We start from the raw sequence: 17909 nt of genomic DNA, 5'->3' as shown, positions 1-17909 counted from the left end.
AAAAAAGAGGACCGAAATAAGTCATTTATCTTTTAGTCTGAATGAGCCCCCACTGACTTTAGAGCTGGAATGTTCTCTACGAGGTTCAGATCGCTTCCCTCCCAACTCCCTACCCATATTACAGAAAGAAAAAGCAAGAAGAGCAGGAGACGAAGGGGTCCTGATGAGGTCATTAGCTCATAAGTAGCAGGGTCTCCTGAATTAGTTATGGTCATTGGGGCCTCACAGCCACTGTCCCATTCCTCTGATTATTTCAACTTAACCCAATGTCAGACGGCCCAGTATTTGATCCTGCGTTGAAAGGTGCAAAGTTCTAGAGTCCAGGAAGGGGAAGACGTGTGCCTGCACTTCCCATGTAATCTTAAATTCCGTGAGTTTCTCTCATTTCTCTCATCCACTACCTCTCTTGAGCCTCACTAGCCTGGGGAGGGAGGCAGGGAGGCAGAGATTACTGTGCCTGTTTTCCAGATGAGGACAGTAAGGCCGAGAGGACAAGTGACGAGGCCTGGCTCCCACACTCAATCGGAGCTGAGTGAGCATTTTTAACCCGAGGCAACGCAGCTGGGGGCTTTCATCTGACTTTCTCACGGGAGCGGGAGATGAAGAAGACCCTCATCTGCCCAGAATTCTCCTCTGTCCCCTTGGGGAGGCCTGTCTAAGCTGACAAGACTCAGTTCAAGGGAGTTCTCAGTGGGTGGGTGGTGGTGGGAGCAGCACAGGGGCCCAGGCCTGGGCCCCACCTCGCCCTGACCTTGAACAGGCTGCTTCCCTCCTCCAGCTCTGGCCGCCCGCTCAGCGGAGGTGAGGAGTAGATGAGCTGACCCCTCAGCCTCCTCCCCACCCCCACCCCAACGTGCCAGGCCTGCCCAGCCCAGCGTCCCCGGGGCCGGCGCTGCCAGGTGCCCTCTGCTGCATGTGCGCGGTACCCGGGGAGCCAGCAACCCCATCAGTGCTGACTCCCGGGGCAGACCTTAGGGGGACATCACTGAGCCACCAGAGGGCTACTCCGACTGCTGCAAACTAATGCACGGGGGACGCCGGGGTGTAATACATCTGAGCGCTTCTCTCATGCTCTCTGTGCGTTAATAATGCATGGGGAGCCGGCGCACGGCCCATCACAGGCCTGAGGTCAGGTGGCATTAGGAGGCCTCTAATGGGCCTGATGATCTGGGGAAGGCTCCCAATGGGATGTGGGCAGCGTGGCTGGAAGCCAGGATTCCGGGCACTTAGACCCTACAGGTAGGAGGCTGGGGGCGGGGGGCAAGAGGACAGCTTCCACAGACCGGAGCCCTGTTCAGGGGATCGTATGGGGCGAGCTGAGGCCTCCTGCAGGGGGCTGGTGTGTCTGTGAGGAGGAGCAAGGGCCAAGCCCCTGCGGACAGGTCATAAAGTGGGGGAGTCTTAGAAACACAGGGCTGAGGGGAGGCCGATCAGAATCTCGCCCCCCGGGGCTGTGCAGCCGGTGCCCGCACACCCCTAGGGCAAGGGCACTACGACCCCTTAGAATGACACACAGCCTGTCTCTACGCAGGTGGGACCGCGGGGAGCAGATGTGGCTGTAGCAGCGGCCCAGGGAGGAGAGCCACTGAGCATGGGGTGAGGAAGCCAGGGAAAGAAGCTGATGTGGGAGACGAGGGTGCTGAGGGTCCCCTTTGTCCTCCAGCAGCTCCAGGCCGTCCACCTGACCAGCTTGCCCATCTCCCACGGGGGCAAAACCCCGCCCAGGCCCCGGGAGCCCGGGAGCCAGCTCCAGCGTCCCCCCTGTGGTCCTCGTCCCCCCGCACCGGGTGCAGCTGACCCGCAGAACCGATCGGATGGCTGGGAACAGCCGTGTGCCCTCCGAGGCCCCGTCCTAGACATGTGCTTCCCCCTTGCTCTCTCCTGGACCACTGTCCCTTAGGGGAGCCAACTGCCACACCATGAGGACGCTCGAGCGGCCCGGGGAGATGCCCAGCTCAGGAAGCAGCGAGGGCCCAGCCCACGCTGGCACACCAGGCCTGGGGGCGCCGCCGCAGACGTGGGGCCCGGGCCTCGGGGCAGAGGGGAGCCGAGCAAAGCAGCCTTGCGTGTGGGGGGTAAGGAAAGGCCACACTGGGAATCGGGGACCGCGTGGCTTTGTCCGCACACACGCCTGGCCCCTGCCTGAGCCCTGCGTCTCCACAAGCCGCTCACTGCTCACCATTTGCCCCCGCTGAGATGCTTGTCTGGCTGAACAATTCTCTCCGGCAGCTCTGCCCAGGTGCCATCATCACACGGCACCGGGGACACGGAGCGCCACCCCCGGGCCTAGCCCCCCTGCTCCGGCCTGGCTGCCCCTCCACACGACTCCCGGCACGGCAAGCTACCCTGTCCAGAGAGCCCCTGCTGGGACGAGACGGGGCCTGGGGCGGGCAGGAGGGCACAGGGTACCCGGGGCCCAGCCCCCACAGGAGGCAAGAGCACCCCCGGCCCGCCTGGCCCCCAGAGTCACCGCAGGCTGCCCCGGGCCTGGTGCAGAGCGTGTGTGCAAGACATGTTCGCAGAATAAATGAACTGGCAGAGGCGAAGCTCCATCCTGCAGACACAAAGCCATTCGGGGCTTTCTGGGAGATCACGCAGAGGCAGTGTGGCAATGAATTTTCATGTGGGTCCCGGATAATCCCAGTCTTTACTGTCATCGCCCCCAGGGACTACTCGTATCTTCCTGGCTGCACCGGGCACCGGGCCACACGGAGTTGGGCTGAGACACTGTGGTGCGGGCGGGGCTGAGGACGAGGACACAAGCGAGGGACGGCCAAGGGCTGGGATGTCCTTGGATTCCGAAAACCCCAGTGTTGACAACTGCCCAACGCCCAAGTACTAAGTGGTAATTACTATAAAAAGCCAAGAGCCTGACAGTGCGGAGTGGCGATTCTGTCCCAGGCCTTCCTTCCTCTGTGTCCCCCACAGACATCATAGGCCTCGCTATCTGTAGGCGTCGCCCTCAGTGGCCATCCAGCCCTCTCAGTACCCAAGAGGAAACTGAGGCCCAGCGGGGGGCAGAGGTTCCCAAAGGTCAGTGAGAGTTGGTGTGGAGTGAGCACTGGAAGCCGGAGTTCCCATCTGCTCTTCCTTCAAGTCTCAGCTAATGTGGATCGTGCTAGGACTCGGGGACCCCTCCTCGGCCCCTGCGCTGGGGACAGGCCTGTGCCCAGAGAGTCTGGGCACCCCGGGGCACCAGCAATGCCTGTGGAGATGAAGGTGCAGCAGCACAGTGCCAGCGGGAGGATGGGTGGCAAGGGTTGAGGCAGGCCTCCCTGGTTCCTCACTTTGTCCCCCTGATGTCCTCTTGACCTCCTACGCCCCCTCCAGGGTCATGGCCCTTGCAGGCCACTGCCCCATTCCCCAGGCTCACCCTGCCCCCAGTCTCCTCCTGATGCCCCCTCCATCCTGCCCCCGGCCCTCTCTCCATCAGCTTAGCAGGGCCTAAGGCTCTCAGGGCCTGCAGGACTCACCCCACAGCACCCCCCAGTCACACTCCGGCCCTGGCCCCGTGCTTCCCTGCCTCGCAGCTGGCTGAGCCACCCTGCCACCTGCTCCGAGCTATCTTCTTCACGTCCCACCCTGCCACAGCTGCCGGGTCACCCCTTATTCCCTTTATAGACGGGGAGCAGAGGCTGTGGCTGCGTCTCCGTGGCTCACCCGTGTTGCCCGCGGGAGAGAGGGGACAGTGCCTTTGGCCGCAGAGACCGTGGCGTCAGAATCGAGGCCCCACCACGCGTGCTTGCTGGTGGCCCTGGCCAGCCAGGCTTTAGTCGGAGCAGTGACCCCTCCTTCACAGGCAGGACTGACGAGCTGCCTGGCGTGTGCAGGGCACGACACTTGGCCCAGAGAAGGTGCAGGACAAACGTTCACTCGGTGGACCTACCAAGAGCGGGTTCTTGGCAGACGTTCCCAGCCGTCCCCCTCTGTGCTCGGGGCCCACGCTGGTGTGGGACAGGGACACAAGCAACGGCCACCAAACACTCCAATGACTGACCACCTCTTGCCACAGCAGGGTGCTCAGGAGGGGAGTAAGGGACCCAGTAAGGGGAGTCTGGGACCCGGAAAGGCTCCTCGGGCTAGTCGGGGGAGGGCACCCTGGGGAACGAGCCAGAAACCAAGGGACCAGGCAGGAGGCAGCAGCATCGCTTCGCAGAAGAAGAGAGCGGGCCCGGCGCGTGGTGGGCAGGGGGCTGGGCAGCAGGGAGCCTAGCGAGAGACACAGAAGTGGTGGCATCTGGTCCCCCCAGACTGGGAGGAGCATGGAGAATGGGGAGAAGAACAGAGGGTACCAGCCACTGACGAGGTGCCTGCTGCTGCCACAGCTGAGATGCGGAGGCCAAGCCACTCGAGGGCCGTGGACAATAAAGATGATAAAATGATGCAACCGGTCGTTGGAGCGTTGAGGGGGTGTCTACAGGGCATTGGGGGCAAGTCACTGTGGGTGCAGCATTTGTGACACCGAATGCATCCTTACCCATCCCTTACCAAGATGCTGCCCCGGTGCCACTCAGAAATCGGCCAGCACCGGGACCCCTTCCTTGCACCCTCGGTGCCCCAGCACCCCTAAACCTCCAAGAACCCTTTGCAGAAAGAGCTACTGCTATCTCCGTGTCACAGGTCGGAAGCCTGAGGCCCAGAGGGTGACGCCACCTTGCCCAAGAAGTTATCGACAAAGCAGAAACAGGAGTCAGCGGCAAGTCACCTCCATGGGCCAGCTGGTGCACGGGGCGGCCCTCCTACCTACAGGCACCTGGTGTCGCCCTGTGTGATGCGTAAATGCCCGCCGTGAGGCGGCGAGGATGATGGTGAGGAAGAGGGCAGAGCCCATGAGGCTGGGGCTGACGATTTGGTTCTCCAATTTGTTTCATCCATTTGGCCACGTGGGGAGGAGGGGGCGGGGGTCCCCTTGCCCGGGGATGCTGCGCGGCAGCAGCGGGGGCGCCGGCCGGGGGGGCGGGTCCCGAGATGCCAAGCCGGGTCCCACGGGCCAGCCTCATCTGGCTCCCTGGCTGCCCTCGAGTGGGAGCTTGCAGCCCCACTCACACCCCTGCCCCCACCGAGCGACCTGCCACGGCTCTGGCCTCCTCCTACCAGGGGCTGGCAGCCTGGGGCTCTCTCTGCAAACCCATCATTTGGAAGCCAGGCGTTGCCAGAGGACTGAACCCAGCTCCCCTCCTCCGACACTAGGCGAGCTCCGTGACAGGCGGATGGAGGAAGTCTGTGTGCTCCCCGCCACCCACCTGCCATCCAAATTCACCGCCAGACAAAGCCTTCTCTTTGTCTGGGCGCCTCCCTCCCTCCCTGCCATTCAAGCGCTGAGAGATTTCATTTCCAGTAAGTGGAGGCTAGAGAGAGAAGCAAGCAAGCCGGGGAGGGGGGGTGCATAGAAGGAGGGGGTGCGGGTGGGGAGAAGGCAAGAGCACTGAATCAGGGCCAAGACTTAGCCCCATTGTCCAAGTGACAACTCATTAAAACAATGATTTGTCGGCTGTGCGGGGGAGACAGCTGCCTCTGAAGAGCCACCTTTCCCGTTCAATGAGGCAGCATCCGCAGCCGGTGCCCGCCCAGGGTGTCTAGGAGGCCCTGGTTTTCACAACAGCCCGGCTGCTCCCACTTAAGGGGGCAAACTGGGTGTTCCAGAACTCTGGTGCCGCCAGGCTCAGAAGCAAGCAGTGGTCAGGCTTAGGGCCTCCGCCGCAGCCGTTTCAGGGAACCAGATGGGAGTCTGCTCTCCATCTGCAGCTGGGTGCCCCCCCTTGCCCCCCTCCGTGGTGTCCCCAGAGCCTCTCCCTCTTGTGCAACCTCAGAGGGTGCGTCTCCTGTGGATGAGATTACAGGCCGAGCTCTTCTGGCAAACAGCAGAGGCTCGGAACCCCCTAGAAGGGGAGGACGGCCCAAGCAAGGGTAGGATCCTGGGGATGGCAAGGCTCCCTGGCTGCAGGACGAGGGAGGCGGGCCCACTGCTCACCAACTCCTTCTCTGCCAGAGAAACAGGGCTATCCAGGGGACGCCGTGTAGTTTCTGAGGCCTGGAGAAAATCCGTTTCTCTGGACCCCGGCTTTCTCCAGGCTGAACCGCACGCCACCCTTGCGCACCCCAGACACACTGGCAGCATTTACTATGGGCAGAGGCAGGACTTGGGCCCGGGGCGTGGGTTTTTGGCTTCCTTCCAGCAAACATTCATTGACTCTGCTGGATGCCCAGAGGGTAAGACGCAGAGAAGACCACACGTGTGGCCTCAGCGACTCGGAGTCTGAAGAGAGGAACAAACAGAAAGCAACGGCCCTGTGCAGGATTGGGGTACCGGATGGGCCCGTCAGAAAGGTGGGGCCTTGGAGGAGGCGCCCAAGGAGCAGAGGGAGTCTGGCTCCTTCAACAGGACACTCTACAGAGAAGTGGCGTGGTGGCTGAGGCCCTCTGTCCCCAGGGCTGACTCCCCCAGGCTCCAGCCCCAGAGCGAGGCCGCCTCCGCCCTTTCCTTTATCCACTGGGAAACGTGGCCCCTGGTTCCCACTCACCAGTGCGGGGAGGGAGGGGTGCCACCGAGGAAGACAGACTCTGGGTCTGTTTGAAGCCTGGCTGAGCCACTAAAGGCCACGTGGCCTCTCACGCAAGCTGCTTGACGTGCTCAGCCCAGTTTCCTCATCTGTGAAGTGGGGTGAGCTGCAATGCCTGGAGGGTAGCCTGGAGTACACTGTCTGCGTGGGGCACCGGGGGCCCAGGACGGGGCCTTGGCCTACACTCCTGCCATCTCCACTGCCTGCGAGGAGCCCACAGTCTCATTTTTCTTGGGTGATTCCAGTATCTTTCATATCTCAGATGAGACCTTGATCTCTGCCATGAAGGGTCCCTGACTGTCCGAGCCTGGCACCTCTGTGTCCCCAGATGGCCTGTGACATAGCCTGTGTTGGACCTGATGTCTCAGGCTACAGCGGGCCCACTGAGTCATCTGTTGTTGTCTCACTAGCCTCTGAGTACCGTAAAAATCTCTTGTTTACAGCAACTCACTTGCTTTAGCATCTTTGGCTTGCAGATGAAGAAACAGAGGCTCAGGGAAGATAAATGACTTGCCAAGGTCACGTGGCCAATTAAACAGAAAGTGGGGTGTGGAATTGAGCCCAGCATTTCTGTGTAACAACTGCATTTTAATAAGGGCTGACCGACCACACCTTAACTCAAAGCCTCAGTGACCATGAGGACCTCAGACTGGAAACAATACTGGGGAGGGAGATATTTTTGGAAAAGGAGCCTTTTATTGCAAAATGGATTACAGATTTTTGTGGCTCTGGGGTCCTAAGATACAGCAGGTATCTTTTATCTGTCCTGGCACATCCCTCCTGCCACTGGGCCCCATGCTGGGAATCTCTCCTACCCCTGCTCTCTTCTGTGTCACCGTAATCCTGTGATGAAGGCTCCAAGTCCACACCCGTGTTCATAAAGAACCAGAAAGCTCAGGCATGTGATTTGCCCAGGGCCACAGCTGGTAATACAGAGACTTAAATTTAGCCCTGGCCAGCTGTTGGGAGAGCAGGGGTCCTCTTCCACCTTGCTCTGGCCCTGGCCTGCGTCATCGGCTGCCAATGGAAGGATGACCAATTTGGAGCAGGCCTGGCCCCAGGCCTTTGCCCCAGCAAGGACGGGCCAGGAAGGGCAAGAATCACAGGCAGGTGTAGGGCGGGAGGAGGGCCTTCCAACACTGTCACGGTGTCCCCAGAGGCACACGAACGCACTGCGTGACCTCGCAGACCTCGGCCACGCATCAGGTACACAGAAATCACAGCCCTCAGGAATCATTCATGCCCCAGGTTTCAGCCCAGGTGGGGACCTTTGGCATTGCACCTGGGATACACAGCACATCTCAGAGCATCCCGTCGACTGGGAGAATTTAGGGGAGAAAAAAAAATTTTTTTAAAGTTTAAAACAAACACTGATAAAAATCATGGAGCAGAATATAAAATGCCATGAGAATGTTTAAGGAAAAACAAAACTCCCAAGAAATTCATTTACTCTTTTCTGGGGAAAAGCTTGAGAAATACTGAGCTAGCCTCCCCCTCTCACAAAGCAGAGGGAGAAACCGGAGCCTGAGACATCAGGTGACTGGCTCAAGGTCACACAGCCTGGCACTTGGCTCAGAAGAGAAGCACCAAAAAGCCCAGGCTGAGAGCAGCGGCTTTGTGGTCAGAGGATCCTGGGTTCCCGGGAAGGTCTGCCGCCCACGCACCGTCCTGCCCGGGGTTGGTCAACTCACTTCCCTAGGACTCAGTTTCCTTACTAATAAAATGGGGCAGCCGTCTTGGCAGAATGTGAGCTGATGCTGCAAGCGCCGCAGGCACATCACCCTGCGTCTGTCCTGACGCACAGCCAGCCTCCCTGCCCCTCCGGCCCCAGAAACAGTGTCAAGAGACCTGTGAGCGGAAAACCTCCGCATCGGCACCCGCACACCCGAGACAGTGGATTCCAGCATCTGGTCTCCGTTTGTAGTGGACCGTGGTGTCACTAAACCACAGCATTTCACACGGTTCCTCAAACTCACCGTCCCTATGATGATATGGGGCTTGGAATCATCTCCAAGCACCGGAAGCCCAAATTCCCTCGACGGCCCACTGCTCCTTAGAGAGGAAACGGGGACGTCTGCAAACAGAACCCAAATAGCTGCTCCGTGGGGCTAGCCAAGGAGCCCCCCTGCCGCCGCAGCCAGCCGGGGCTTTCCGGGCAGCCCAGAGCAGGATTTCGACATCTGGAGCTGGAGATCACATGCACGGAGCAGCCGGCGGCAAGCGGGGCACCCCGGCAAGCCAGGCAGTTTCGGAGAAGCACTTGGAGCCGGGGGAGCACTTTGGCAGGAGCCAAGTGAGGTCAGAGAGGCTCTGTTGTCCTAGGGGGGTGGTGGCCCAGAGAGGGAGGCCTAGTTCCCGCAGACCATTTGGAGGCAACCGCATGACAGTGCTGTCCTAGTGACTGTCCCCTGAGCTCTGGGCACGGGAGCTCTTCAGATGAGAATGGTGAGGCCCGGGAAGGTGAGTAACAAGCCCTCAGTAGTCACCCACCTCACAGGAGACTTGGGGATCCCTCCACCCCCATCTGCCTCTCTTGGAAGGAAGTCTGGGCTTCTTTATACCTTCCCCGACTCTACCCAACTGCCCCCAAATCCACCTATGTACATGGCTCCTCTCAACCACAGGCTCCCAGTCTTGTCTCAGGCGCTCACAGATGACCCCGGAGAGGCAGACAGGCTAGTCCTGCCCACTCTGCAGATGGGAAAACCCGAGAAGGTTCTCACAGACCACAGGACTTGCTTAAGGCCAAGTCCAGGCTCTCTCATCCACCTCCCCAGGTTCCTTCAGAAGAGGGGGCCCTGGCCATGACGCAGTGGCAGCGACAGGTGTTCCCACAGACCGCGTCTCGAATGCTTCCAGAGTGTTCTCCCAGCTACCCAGCCTCCAGTCATCGACAGCCCTTCCCCACCCAAACCAGGGCGTGAGCCTATCCTCATTCTAGAGATGACAAAGGGGGACCAGGGAATTGGCGTAACCTGCCTAAGGTCATGCAGCTAAGAAGTGGCAGGTCCATGACTCGCTGAGGTCCTCCGCCTCCCCGGGGCTCTGTCCATCGAACCATATGGCCACCTGGTAGATGGGATGAAGACACGGGCACCGGGATGCTGCAGCCCCACGGCCCTGAGCCCGTGCGTCCGAGGCCATCCAGAAAGCAGCCACCGCAAGGGCTACAGGGACAGGCAGCCAGGGATCAGAGGGGTGCACTTAGTGGACAGGCCTTGGGGTGCTCAGCAAAGTTCTGGAATGGCACCACCCACTTCTTTCTCAGGTCCCGGTAGGGTGAGCCCAGGACGGCATCCTTGGATGAGAGACGTGGTGGAGAAGAGTCAGAAAACGAACACGCACAGAGAGCCTGGCTCCGAGGGAAGTGCTCTTATTCATTTGTTGGTTCTACAAGGATGAATCCACACCCCCTCGTCACACGGGCCTGGGCTGGGAGCGCTCGCATCTCCTCCGTCATTGAGTCCTACAGCCAACACTTGGGAAGCCCACGCCCTGTGCCCCACACCGAAGACGCCAAGGAGGCGGAGAGGCAGGGGACCCGGGACCCGAGCACCGCACAAGGAGGCCACAGTCCTGGCAGCGCCATTTGTTCCCAGCTGGGTGACCAGCTAACCCTTGTGGCGCATGGGGCCCTGGTCCCCACCTTTCTGAAGCATCTGGTGGGTCCACTTTGAGGCCCCTCCGAGATGCCACCTGGCATGATTGTGGTGTGACTCAAAGTAGCACCCCTGCTGAGGCAGCCAGGTCCCCGGGGAAGCAGAAAGGGGTGGGAGCAGCAGGCGAAGGCTCTGTCCCCCTGTGCCTGCCTGGCCGGAGGCTGGCTCTTTGCTTTGCTCTCATCAGACTCACCCGGGGAGGGGACGAGGGAGTAGGGAGGAGCCAATTCCCAGGCACCTACCCCTGGCCCTGGCCACACCTATTCACATACGGTTTCCTGTCTAATTCCTAAGATAACCCCGTGAGATAAAAACTGAGGCTTGGAGAGAGCAGGTGGCCCGGCCCAGATCACACGCTGGGACACGAGGAGCTGCAGCAGGGACGAAGGTCTGTTTGCCGGTAAAGAAAGCGAGGGAGTCATCTCTTCTCTCTCTTTCCTTGCTGCCCCCCCTCCCCGCAGCATCCTCCCCCTCCAACTCCCCACAGCTAAAATGTGGTAGACAGAAGTGGAGGAGAAGGGGAACAGACCTGTTTCCCCACCCCTGCATTCCCCAGCAGATCCCAGGTCCCGAGCTACCTTTCCACACCACACCCTCAACCCACCCTCACGCTCCTCTCCGTTCTCAGTGACTAACAGGCCCCGCTGCTGACCACGCCGCCCTCCCTGGGCTCCCCGCTAGAAACAAACCCAGGCTCCTTTCTCTTTAGTCCTCACTCCCGTCTCTTTGACCTGGGGACTCTTGCCAAACCCTTCGTCGTACCTCAAGATAACCCACAACTTACATGAGTCACACTGAGGGTACAGCCACTCAGAACTGCTTTCCAGTGGGGGTGGGGGGGGGCCCAGAGAAATGACAGTCCTGGTTTTGATTTTTTGCTCGACCACCAACTGCATTGCTCTGCCTCCTTGACTTGTGCATGGCTAGTTTGAAAACTAAAAGTCATAATGTCTGTTGAAGGGCAGACTCATAGTAGGTGCCCAACTATCTAGGATGTACTGTGAAGACTGAGCATCAGGGCACTTGTGTACAGTAGTCGGCCAAGAAAAATGACAGAAAATCCCCTCCTTATTCTTGACTCGATTTGAGTAAAGATGAACAAGTGCTTCCTGGAATTGATCTTGACTGGTAATTTAGCCCTTAAGTCTACACCATTTTAGTTTGGTCCCGGAATATGTCTGGCCTCTGCAACCAGAAGTTCCATGTGGGGCTGGCACCAAATCCTATCTATCTATCCATCCATCCATCCATCCATCCATCCATCCATCCACCTACCCATCCATCCATCCATCTATCCATCCAACCACCCATCCATCTATCCACCTATCCATCCATCCATCCATCCATCCATTCATCCATCCATCCATCCATCCATCCATCCATCCATCCATCCATCTATCCATCCACCCATCCACCTACCCATCCATCCATCCACCTACCCATCCATCCATCCATCTATCCATCCAACCACCCATCCATCTATCCACCTATCCATCCATCCATCCATCCATCTATCCATCCACCCATCCATCTACTCATCCATCCATCCACCTACCCATCCATTCAACCATCCATCCATCTACCAATCCACCCATCTACCCAACCATCCACCCATCCACCCATCTATCCATCCATCCACCTGTCCAATGTTTGAATACCTACTGTATGCCAAACAAGTGAGGATCTAAATGTCGGTTTCAAAGTTCCACATACCCCACTGCTGTCAGCTCAGACCCACACCATAGGCAACTAACTTACTTTTCCACTGGTTGGACATGAGAGAGAAAAAGGGCTGCCTTCCTTCCCAGAGTCTGGCTTGCTTGACTTTGCCTTTCCTCTGTTGCATGCTAGTGGCTTTCACAACATCATGGCGGAGGGTTTCACTAAAGTCCACCTCACTCATGTGCACACACACGTACTGCCCTCCCCGTTTTAATATTGTGTCCAGACTGCTTGTGTGCCAAGCACCAGGGGCTGGGGGGAGGGTGCCCTGCAGTTGATTCTTGTTACGCTCTCTTTTCTCCCTGTTGGGTCAGTAGGATGTTTTACGCAGAGGAAACATTTCCTCCCTCTATCATATCATCTTGATTTATTTTCAGCACAGCATCTCTCGCTGCCTAGAGTTTCCAGTTAACTGTGTTTGCCTGAGAGGCTGCAGGGTAGAAGAGTGAAGAGTGCAGTCCCTGAAGCCAGGCTCCTGGGGTTCAAATCCATCAGTCCGACTGTGCAACCTTGAAGAAGTTGCCCAACACCTCTGTGGCTCACCTTCACTATCTGTAAAATGGGGATGAGGAGCAGAGCCAATTTCATGAGTTGTTGTGTGGATTAAATCAGATCATGGCATGTTTCTAATGGGGAGGGCAGTGCCGCAGCCTGATGGGACATTTTTAACTGTGAGTGGGTATTTGAGGGTGTTCTGGTGCCTGGAAAAGGCCACGGGGAAGGGTGCCACGACCGTAGGGTGCAGGAACCAGAGATACTACATCTTGCAACATGCCATCCATCCTGTACGGCAGAGAAGTGCCCCTGAAAATGCACCCCTAAGCCGGATCTCTGCATGGAAAGGGCCACATCATGGCCTGGCACATGGGCGGTGTCCACCATATATGAACTGTGACTTGTTTGCCGTCCCCGGCCACGTAAGCTCCACAAGAGCAGGGAGGGACCGAGCCTGTCTTGTTCAGCGCTGCCAAGTCTCCAGCACCTAGGACAGGGCCCAACACATGGCAGGCACTGGATGAACGGACCAGAGAGTGAATCAATGCTATGCGTTCAGTCCATGATTGGTGAGGAGGCGTTTGGCAAAAACACCAATTGCAATTACAATCAGTGTTTCCTGAGCAGCTCCATACCAAGGATAAGGGGAGATGCTGCAGGCACAGCTGCCCCTCTCTGCAGGTCCCGCTCCGTCCTTCCTGAGCCCGATGGAGACGACCCCTGGGGGCTCATAGCTGTCCTTCACTGGTGAACACTATCTGTTCACAAAGGCTTTTCTCTGCTCCCTTACCACAATGTGGGGAGGGTCCTCCTCCTGTCTTGTTCTGTTCCTGGAAACACGGGGTTCTGGCCCTCAGCAGGGCCTGGCAGATATCGGAGTGCATTCCACACCTTTCTTTGCATGGATGCAGTCAGGCATCTTCATGTTTATTGAGGACACACCTGATCAAGCGGAGTGTTTGGGAAATGAAAAGGGAAACAGGTGAAGGGAGGGACTTCCTGAATGCTCCAAGCAATAATGAATTAACCAGAACACTCTATTCCGACTCTTAGCCAACGTTTTCCCCTCCTTGGTTTCCTCTCCTCCTTGGTAACACATAGAATCCTTCTGGCTCAGAGTTTTGAAATTATGTCACTAAACCTTTGCTAAGTGCCTACAGCATGCAGGGGAAGAATAAATCCAATCAGGTCCCTGATGCTGGAGGCTCCAGTCTTTGGGGAGATAGCCATATACCAAGTAAGACCATGATCCGGGGGTGCTGGCCAGAAGGGCAGGATGTAGAAACTTTAGATTATGTCAAATGTAGCTGAGTTACCGACACTCTTCAGAAGCTGTTTTGAGGGTTAAATCCCCAGTAGGAGCTTATGTTCTTGAATTTAGCTGGGTCTTCCTGTTTGTTTGATTTTTTTTTTTAATTTGTTTTCCTGCAAATTCTGTTCCATAGGTGGTACTGGTCAGGAAGATTCTGGTTAAGCGTGGTTTCATAGGGTGTGTTCCTTCGAGAAGCAAGGAGAAGTAGAGTTTACCTTCCAACACATACATATCTAACCTGTCAGGTGCTGCCAAGTGCTGAAGCAAGGCAAGCTTTGTTTGAGGATAATGGGGTGAAAGGCAGGGTGCAGGGGGGAGAGGGGTCTCTCCAATCAGGTGCCATGCGAGCAGAGGCCTAAAGGAAGGAGCCTGCAAGGGTGGCTCTCAGAAGAGCTTCAACAGCAGCCAGAGTTGCGTAAATCATGATTCTGGAAAGTGCTGGGTTCTGGACAAAAGCTGGGGCCCCAGCACCACCAAAAGAGGAAGATGGTTCCTTTCCTTAGTTTCTCCTGTCTGTGGACTTCCAGCCCGAATGACCCAGACACAGTGATTTCCTTTGATCCTCTCACAACCTCATGAGTAAAAAATAACCTCCCATAAGTCTGACTTATGTCTGGCATGAGGCCATTCAGCCCCTCTCCATACTCCCTCCACTGAGGAGGTAAAGCACAGGGCGATGCCATCCTCTGGATATCACTGTGGTAAAGTTCTTGAACTTTTCCACTAAGGCAGTCCCAAGGGGGAGGACACTGAAAGGTCTCTCTCAGGGAGGTCCAGGGACATCACCCAAAGCCGTTCCCACAAGTCCCCCTAAGGGGGACTAAAGCCCTCCTTAGTCTCCTGTTATATCTTTAAAATCCATGCACATGTAAAATTCTGCTCTGCGAACTCTGCATGTATCCATCCGTGGGATAAAATAGACATGTGTTCAATTCTTCAGCTGAAAGACGAGTCAAACCTATGCTGTGGTGCCCTAGGCCTCTGGCACTCTACATGGACATGGGCACCACATTCGAGAAGCAGAGGAAACCCCTGGCCCGGGGTTCCAATCTACAATTAGCTGTGGACAGGCCACGTGTCTTTCCTCAAACACAGGGAGGGGCCCCTGTGGTTCTTGGTCCCACCGTGCTGGGCGGCTCAGGTCTCTGAAGACACTAGTGAAGGGCAGGACGATGTGGGTAGCTAAAAGCCAGAACTGGGCTGGGTGTGCAGGCATGGGGATGTGGGAAGAATGTTCTAGCCAGAGGCTCTCCCCTCTTCACTGGAAAGAATACAACAAACTCCCCGAGAAGGAGGATGTGGCAATGCAGGCCTCCACGCCAGAGTTTTAATAAGTGCCAGTAGCTTCCAGGGTCTCGGGTGCCTAGTACAGTGCCTGGCACATAATAATCCTCAATCACGATTTGTTGAAGGCATAAAAGAATGAATGGTGAATAAACAGATGGATAAGTCACCAAGAACTACTGAGAGCTCCCTCGCCTCCGCCTAGATGATTCTAAGGCCCTTTTTGGCCCTAAGTAGCATATTTGAGGTGGCTACACCACCCATTCTGTTCCCATTCTAAATAAATAACTTGATGTACTGCCTTCTGGCTCCATGGTTTCTCTCTGTGGCGAATGCAGTAAAAAGAGCCATAGATTATAAACCACTAATTGTATTTAGACAAAAATTATCTCCCATAAAAACAACAGTAATAATGAGTACCAAATGCCTGGGCCTCTACTAATCACCTCACATCCATTATCCATTTACTTCTCACGCCAACTTTCCATCAACCCTGTGTTCAGATTAGAAACCAAGGACTTCTCATGGTGACATATTTGCTGAGGAAATGGGCCCCGGATAGTGGCTCTGAAGTCCTCACTCTGTTCTCTGCTTGGCAGTGGGAGGCAAGGGCAATGGGACTCGCTCCCCTACCCATCCCGACCTCCCCGTCACACTCCTCCCAATAAAAAGAGTCGAAGGGACTTAGTGTTATTTATGACCATGTACATGGTGGTAGGTCCCAAATGGTCTGCGGTGGCTCCTGACTCAGGGCATCTGTCCCTAGGTTGCTGTGACTCACGAATGGTCTGTTGTGGGGAGCCACATCCCCTGGGGGGTGATGGCACTTAGCTAAGCCAAGTCAGCCAGGTCGGCAACAGACGCTGTCTGTGCCCTGCGCACCCACCCATCCCCTTGTCATAGCAGGCCAGCCTGACCTCCAGAGCCAGCACTGCGTCTAAGCCCCTGGAGCTCATGGTCTGAGTATAGAGACAGCCGGAGGTGCCTGGGAATCATGTGTCCCCAACCACGGACCAATCCTAACTAACAGTATTCATACCCTGCCTCCATCACAGACACCCAGACCAGGAAATGAGAAAGTCAGGCAGGGCCAGCACGCAGGGGCCAGGGGAGCCATGGGTCAAGGAGCATGCTAAACACTAAATTACACCTTGACTCTACAAAATAGGCACTATGACTCCCATTTTACAGATGAGGAAACTGAGGACTGTGGCTATAACAAGATGTGAGCTCAGGTCTGTCCTATTTAAAGGCCCAGCACTGGCCACGGAAGAAGAGAAGGGAAAGGAATAAGAGAAGTAGCTCAACTGTGATGTGCAGACCGCAGGGTTAGGAAGAGGAGAGAGGGTGGAGATAACAGATGAGGAAGCTCCTCTCTCCATCCTGAGCTGCCAGGCCTGCTCATGAGAACCAGGGCCAAAGAAGGGGGTGGGGGGCAGGCCAGCAAGACTTCTGATCCTAAGAATGTGCTGGGCCAGCCGGATCGAGAGGCGTGCCCCCACCCCAGACCTGGGCCCACCAGCCTTCACCATGCATCACATGGGTGCCAGGTGCCCAGGACCTAGTCTGGCAGCTGCCTACCTCCAAGGTTACTGGCAACCCCCACCCACATTTCCGGCAGGGGGATGAAGAAGGCATTGATTTTTTTTTCTGATTATTAAGATAGTAGCTATTGTGAATATTTCAGAATGTATAAAAAGAAAGTAAAAATGACTTATAACCCCATCCCAGAAATTTCCATTGCTCACACTTGTCGTCCTTCCTGGTAGACCCTTTTCTACGCACATACACAATTTGGTTTCATATTAAATGTCTATTAGATGTGCAGCATTTTTCATTTATCCATATATTATCAGAGCCTTTTCGAGTCTTTGGATGTTCACATATGTCACCACTTTTAATAGCCACGTGGTACTGCATTCTGTAGATTGAACACATTTTATATAAACCATCCCTTACTGATAGACCAGTTGGATATACAGTAAAGAATGCTGGAGTGAACATCTTTAAAGTGGCATCTTTCCTTTTTTTTTTTTTTTAAGATTTACTTATTTATTTTAAAGATAGAGACTGTGAGCAGAGACAGGGTCACAGGGAGAGAAAGAATCCTCAAGCAGACATCTCACTAAATGCAGAACTGACATGGGCCTCGATCCCAAGACCCTGAGATCATGACTTGAGCTGAAATCAAGAGCCAGCCACTTAACCAACTGAGCCACCCAGGTGCCCCTAAGATGACATCTTTCTAAGGGCCAACTAAGATCATGAACCAAGAGTCTTAGAAAGGTACCATTTCCTCTGACCCAGAGGTTCCACCCTGAAGCATTCGTTCATCCTAAGGCAGTAATCAGATTTAAAAAAAGAAAGAAAGAAAAGAAAAGGCCACTGGTGAGGAGGACACAGAGGAGGGGCAGGACCTGGAGGACCAAGCATGTTATCAACACAAAGACTAAGGCAGCAATGGAAAGACATTCCATTGTTGAGGTTGGGGTCAGGACAGGAGCATGGTTTCTATGTAAATGTTATTTATCTTTTTGTCCTGAGTGCCTGGCATGGAGTTGGCACTTAACAAATGCAGAATGAAAGGTGATATTGGTCTCAAATGCAAGGTGGGAATCTGGTTAGAAGTCAGAATCTTTGCAAAAGCTGGCTGGAGGCTAAGACCCCAGCATACTGGTCTTGCATTCCTCTGGGTGAGGCCAAGGGGCCTTCAGTGTCAGGGAAAGCAAATGAAGATACCAGGGCCAGGTAGGTGGCCAGAAGGCCTGGTTTTATGGAAAAACAACACACCAGAGCTGAACGTATCCTTGCTTTGTCCCTGATCATGACCATCCCCCCTTCTCTCTGTCTCATTTCCTTCAGCTGTTGAACGGGAAA

The 17909-nt window shown here is 55.9% G+C and overlaps 1 protein-coding gene across 7 annotated transcripts in view; it reads right to left on the bottom strand.

Annotated features, from left to right (window-relative positions):
• Nucleotides 1-17909, bottom strand: part of HIVEP3 (HIVEP zinc finger 3) — a 459420-nt gene that overhangs the window by 190184 nt on the left and 251327 nt on the right. The gene's annotated exons all lie outside the window — the stretch shown is intronic.

Source organism: Canis lupus, chromosome 13 (genome assembly GCF_048164855.1).
Source record: "Canis lupus baileyi chromosome 13, mCanLup2.hap1, whole genome shotgun sequence".
Lineage (NCBI taxonomy): Eukaryota > Metazoa > Chordata > Mammalia > Carnivora > Canidae > Canis > Canis lupus.
This window is presented reverse-complemented; position numbering and strand designations above follow the sequence as displayed.